The following is a 6,001-nucleotide window of genomic DNA, read 5'->3' as shown; positions in this document are numbered from 1 at the left end:
ACACACACACATGCAGCTGCCTGGGGAGACAAAACGGGCAGAAAAAAAGCGTCACACTGCGCCTTCATTTTCACTCCTGCTCTCTCTGCTGGAGAGACCGAGGGCGGATACTGTCTAGAATAACATGTGGAACTGCTTGGGCTGAATCTTTCTAGATCACACAGCCTCTCCTTGGGCTGCTGTCTCTAGATCAAGTCCGTAGTGGAGATGGGACAAACCTGTCTATCACCTACGGCTCGGCCCTAAGATCTCACGTGACACTTCAGCTTCCGGGTCAGGAGGACTTTGGTGGCTGAAGAGCGAATTTACTGCAAATTCCTGTCTGGAGGCGTGGGGAGGGAGAAGCCATGCCCTGAGAACACACTGGCCCTTCTCGGGTGAGTGCTGAGCTGAGGCCAGGCTACTTCTACCCAGCAGCACGGGGAGGATCGCGTCAACAGGCCCCACCACGCACTCCTCGCCTCCCTCCCACACACTGCTGCTACGCCCTCCCGCAAAGGACAGCGTGGATCCTCTTCTGCGTGGGATGCCGCAGAGTTCAGAAAATGGGGAAGAGAAGTGGGACAGGAAGTGCTATTTTAATCCCTGTGCCCAGGGCAAGGGCTGCTGAGGGCTCAGGCCCAGGGAGGCGAGGCTGTACTCACAAAGGCCGCTGTCTCAAGAGGACAAGGCTTTGGAAGTACCTCTGACCCTTCCCCCACTTCTCTCCAAAATGAAGGAAAATAAATCATTTTGAGCAAGTCTGGGAGACAGGCCCATGTGACTGGTATCCTAGGCAACTCGGATGGCTCAGCGGTGTTCCAAGCAGTGGCTGAAGTACTCTCTCTCCGAGGTCTGACGAAGGGAGGTCGCTCGACTGATGGATTATTTCAACGTCTATTTACACTCCTTGCCTACAGGTTCAGGAGCAGCCACTCTCTTAATGAAAAAGACCTTTCTGCATCCTCAGGGTTGAGCCACTTACTGAAAACCACGCCTCGCTGGTGGGGCACCTGCCTCTCCAGGCACACGCAGCATGGCTGCTGCTAAGCTCTTATGCAGGTACGCTATCAATTTTTTCAGCACAACACCAATCTCAGTTTTTGTTTTTTGTTTTTTTTTTTTAATGGTACTGGGGATGAAATCCAGGGAAATTCTATCTCTGAGCTACATTTTCTTTTCTTTTTTTTTTTTTTTTTGCAGGTCTGGGGATGGAACCCAGGGGCATTCTACCTCTGAGCTACATCCACAGCCTTATTTTTTATTCTTTATCTTGAAACAGGGTCTCAGTGAGTTGCAAAGGGCCTCACTAAGTAGCTAAGGCTGTCTGCGAACTGTGATCCTCCTGTCTCAGCCTCCTGAATGTTGGGATGACAAGTGTGCGCCACCACGCCCGGCTCACGTGTCAGTTCTCACAGCCTGGTGGGTACAAACCTCTCTAGTGACAAGGGCCAAAAGCCCATCGCCTGCACACCCACAGGTCTCAGGAACAACACAAGTCTCACAACCATTTCCTGACCTCCACGGCTGCTTCAGAAGTGTCAAAAATACCAACACTTCCAGGACTCGGCCATGTAGAAGAAATGGTTTTCAGCCGGGCGTGGTGGCGCACGCTTGTGATCCCAGCATTCAGGAGGCGGAGACCGGAGGATCACGGTTCACAGACAGCCTCAGCTACTTAGCGAGGCTCTTTGCAACTCAGTGAGACCCTGTTCAAAATATAAAAGACTAAAAAATAGGGTTGGGGGTGCAGCTTGGAGGCACAATGCCCCTGGGTTCCATATCCAGTACCACAAGAAAGAAAAAAAAGAAAGAAAGAAAAGAAGGTTTTCACAGTGCTCTGGATAATGTTGCCGAGTGTTCCCAGCAGCTCTGTGAGGCGGGCGGGGGATTATCAGCCCCATTTGAAGATGTCAAAGGTAAGCTCAGGGTTCGTGAGCCAAGTCCTCCCAGCTAGGAAGTGGGGAAGTGAGGACAAAACCCGGCTGATGTTGGCCAGTGCTCGGACACCTCCCCTGCGCAGGCCTGAATTTCTGTTCACTGCGATTAAATCCAGCCTAAAGTTATGGAGGCGGCGGCCTCATGATCCTCAAAGCTTCCACAACGTGCACAGCCGCAGGCAGGATGATTTTTATGTGCCTAGGCGCTCAATATTCCTCTGAAAAGAACCTGGCCCTAGCAGTGCAACTTGCGGTTTGAGATGCCCTGTCCCAGGACAGAGCAAGGCAGGGAGTTCTCAGGCAAGGCCGGCCGACCCTGGGTGCCCGGCGAGGCTCCTGATCCTACTGACACATCTGCACAGCCGAGGGACCACTTCTGAAAAGGGAGATGTAAATTATGTACAATAACATGCATCGTGCTTAAGTGTGTACATGTACATGTAAACTCATACAGCACAAACACATAAACCCACACACCCCCTGCAACCAGGGCCCAACAAGACTGGGCCTTCTCACCACCCAGGAAAATGCCCTCAGGCCCCTTGCAGACCTGCAGAGGCCGCCTCTTTCTGATTTCTATCACCACAGAGGGGCTGCGCCAGCTTTTGTCCTTCGTATAAATGGAATTGCGCAGCATGGCTTGTAGACCATTTTTACTTAGTTTGGCTTCTTTCTTTCTTTTTTGCGGTACTGGTGATGGAACCCAGGGGCATTCTACCTCCGAGCTATACCCCCAGCCCTACTTTTTATTCTTTATTTTGAAACAGGGTCTCACTGCGTTGTAAAAGGCCTCACTAAGTAGCTGAGGCTGTCCGCGAACAGCCTAGATTACAAGCGTGTGCCACCACGCCTGGCTTTGATTTCCTCTTCTTAAATAAGGAGGCAGTATAGAGACAGTAGAAAGAGCACTGGCCGGGATGAGCTTCTCCTGCTGAGAAAGGCAACTGGATTTGGAGCCCAAGGACTTGGGACCTGAACCTAACTCTGTTGTCATGGGTACCTGTCCCTTTGCCCAAGTCTGCCCCCTGCTGGACGCAGCAGGACCGGAGTTCTAGAGTAACTACACCACGCCTCGGTGCCTCCTGAGTAGGAAAGCCAGGATTTTAAAGCAGATTCTGGATTTTAAAAAAATCCAAATCAGGATGTCATTTTAAAGTCTTCAACAAAGAAACTAAGCCCTTATTCTATCCTACTCTACAAAACAAGCTATTTTTTAAACTCCTTTGTGAGTTCTCTTTGAAGATAAACAAGCTAACACTTACCACCCCGTAGTCAGTACTCTATTTTGACCCCAGGACATTCCTAGGTTGTCTCATCACTTATGAAAGCTAGCCCTGGACAATTCTTTCCTGTTCAAAAAACTCACGCCTTCCCCCCTCCTCCTCCTCTTCTTCTTCCTCCTCCTCCTCCTTCTTCTGGCAGAAGTAGAGCTAGAACCAGGGGCATTCTACCTCCGAGCTACATCCCCAGCCCTATTTTTTATTCTTTTTTGTGAAACAGGGTTTCACTGAGTTGCAAAGGGCCTCACTAAGTAGTAGCTGAGGCTGTCTGAGAACTGCGATCCTCAGGTCTCAGCCTCCCAAATGCTGGGATTACAAGTATGCACCACCACGCCCGGCCCCAGCCCTATTTTTTATTCTTTATTTTGAAACAGGGTCTCACTGAGTTGCAGAGGGCCTCACTAAATAGCTGAGGCTGGCTGCAAACCCGTATCCTCCTGTCTCAACCTCCCAAATGCTGGGATTATAAGCGTGCGCCACCACGCCCAGCTTCATGCTCTTTTTTATTGTTGTTGTTTAGTGGTACTGGGGATGGAACCCTTTCTACCTCCAGGCTACACTCCCAGACCTATTTTATATTTTTATTTGGAAACAGGGTCTTTTAGGCCAGCAAGGCTGGCTTCCAACCTGCGCGATCCTCTGTCTCCGCCTCCCAAGCGCGGGGATTACAAGCGTGAGCCACCACGCTCGGCTCTCCGTGCTCTTCTTAGAGCGTGGCGATTTGCAACTCCTCAGACCATCCCACTTTGTGTGGACTGGTCTCCTTCCTTCGCTTGGGCTTAAAAGACCCGACTGAGGGGGCTGGCACAGGAGGTAAGAGTTTCACGGCGGGCACCACAGCAAGCCCCGCCACACACCAGCCAAAGCCGGGAGAAGCAAGAACTGCCAGCCTGGCAGAGAAGCGCCTCTGCAGAAAGGGTCCAGAACTTTACAGATGAACAGAGGCCAGAAGCCAGAAAAATCGCAGTGAGACAGAAAGGGCCCCTGGCTGAAGGCTCTCCACACTCCAAGGCCATCCGTCCCACACTTGGGCCACCCGAGAGTCCCCGTATTCTGCCAATACAGCGCCTTCCGCTAAGCGAGCCTGCACTTGTGTTCACTGAAACTAAAAAGCCCAAGGACTGACCAAGCGCTGAAGGAAGCCAGCGCCGTGAGCGTGAGCGTAAGATGACGGCTCGGGGAGGCACCTAGTTAGCACCGGCTGAATGCGTGAGCGCGAGGCCCGCCTGGAGAAGCCTGGCTCGTCTGCAGCAACTCGGTATGCAGTGGCCCTGGGGCACTCACGCCATGGCCCTGTACAGCTGATGCCCACAGGAACGCTGGAAGTCGTTCCTACTGCTCAGGTGCGGCAGTGACGTCCAGAGGGGCTGACAAGCTTGTCCTCCACGCACCCCATTTTACGCCCCCTCCCTCCCAAGGAGGTGCTCACATCACATCTGGGTCTCAAGCTTAGAGCTTAGGACTCAAACTTAATTCTCTTCCACGCGACATTTCCTTTGATGATGGTGATATTAGCTAACAAACATAGAACGCTGAGGCACTATTCTGAGGGCTCACGCGTGCTAATTTACTCAATCCACACAGCAGTCCTGTACGGCACATCACTAACCTCAGCTTTAGACACAAAAGTTAAGTAGATCGCAGTCACACAGCTTGTAAGCGCTGGAGCTTGACCCGGGGTCTGCTGTTCAAAGCCACATGAAAGCCCCTGCCCCCGACCCACAGCAGGCGCCCGTAGACTTCTGGATTGCGCGTCTAGAGCTGAAGCTCACTGACACTAAGAGACCTATAGAGCGAGAGCTGGCTTTGCAACAGAAAGGTCCTCCGTGGTCCAAAAGTACCACTCCGCATGGGATTCAGCCTGCAATCTAGTCAGGCTCTTCCCTGGACCGCCTGCCATTCCTACAAGCAGGCCACATGCTCCCGCTTCTGTGCCTTCGCACGCCTTCTCCTTACACTGTCAGAAGAGCTCCTAGTCAAGCTTCAAAGCCCAGCTCAGATGTCCCCTCTGCTCTGGACCACAGCTTTCTCCACCCTTCCCTTGCAGAGCTAAGTAGGGTAGGGCTATCCCATTTCTCACCAAACTGTCCATACTTCAATGAATCTTGTCACTCCATCAGGTACACACTGTCCCTCCTCTCCAGGGCAGGCACGCCCTCGCGGAGGTCTCGGGAAGTCGCATGGCAACTGGTGATCAGCCAAGGCTCAGGGAGCGCCTGTGTCTGCCAAGCCCCAGCGCGCGGGCCTCTCCTGTCCGCGCCTGCCGGCCGGGCAGACTCACCCAGGGCAGCGTGGCAGGGCCTGCTCACGTGTCTGCTGCTCCTTCGTGGCCCGGCCTTCCAACTCTGGTGTTTCCGTGTTTATGATTTTCGTGTCTAACACTAGAGTGCATTTTACTGGGAATCAGACTTAGCATCCCTGACTCTAGCTAAAAGGAAGGGGAAATGTCTCTTGTGCTTCTCACTAGGGAAACACCAAGAGGTGGGAGAGTAATATTTCCCAAATAATTAATATTCCCAGAATAAAGGATTTCCTTGTGGGGACTCCTTCCAGCACGTGCTTGCTTACTCTCTTCATTTTCATTTGAGAAAGGAAGTGGAAATTAGGTCAAAGCAAGTCAATAACACTGCAAAATTCACAGGGTTATAAACGGCTGCGCACACTCAGCCGTACTGTAGCTCAGCAACAAACCGCCAGGGCAAAGGAGCTGGAGTTTCACATCCCAGCCCGGGGCCTTCTGCATCCCAGGCCCCCCCTCCCACTCATTCATTCATTCACTTTTTGTGGTGCTTTACTTTGTGT

This window comes from Muscardinus avellanarius (genome assembly GCF_963383645.1).
Source record: "Muscardinus avellanarius genome assembly, chromosome: 19".
Taxonomy (NCBI): Eukaryota; Metazoa; Chordata; class Mammalia; order Rodentia; family Gliridae; genus Muscardinus; species Muscardinus avellanarius.
This window is presented reverse-complemented; position numbering follows the sequence as displayed.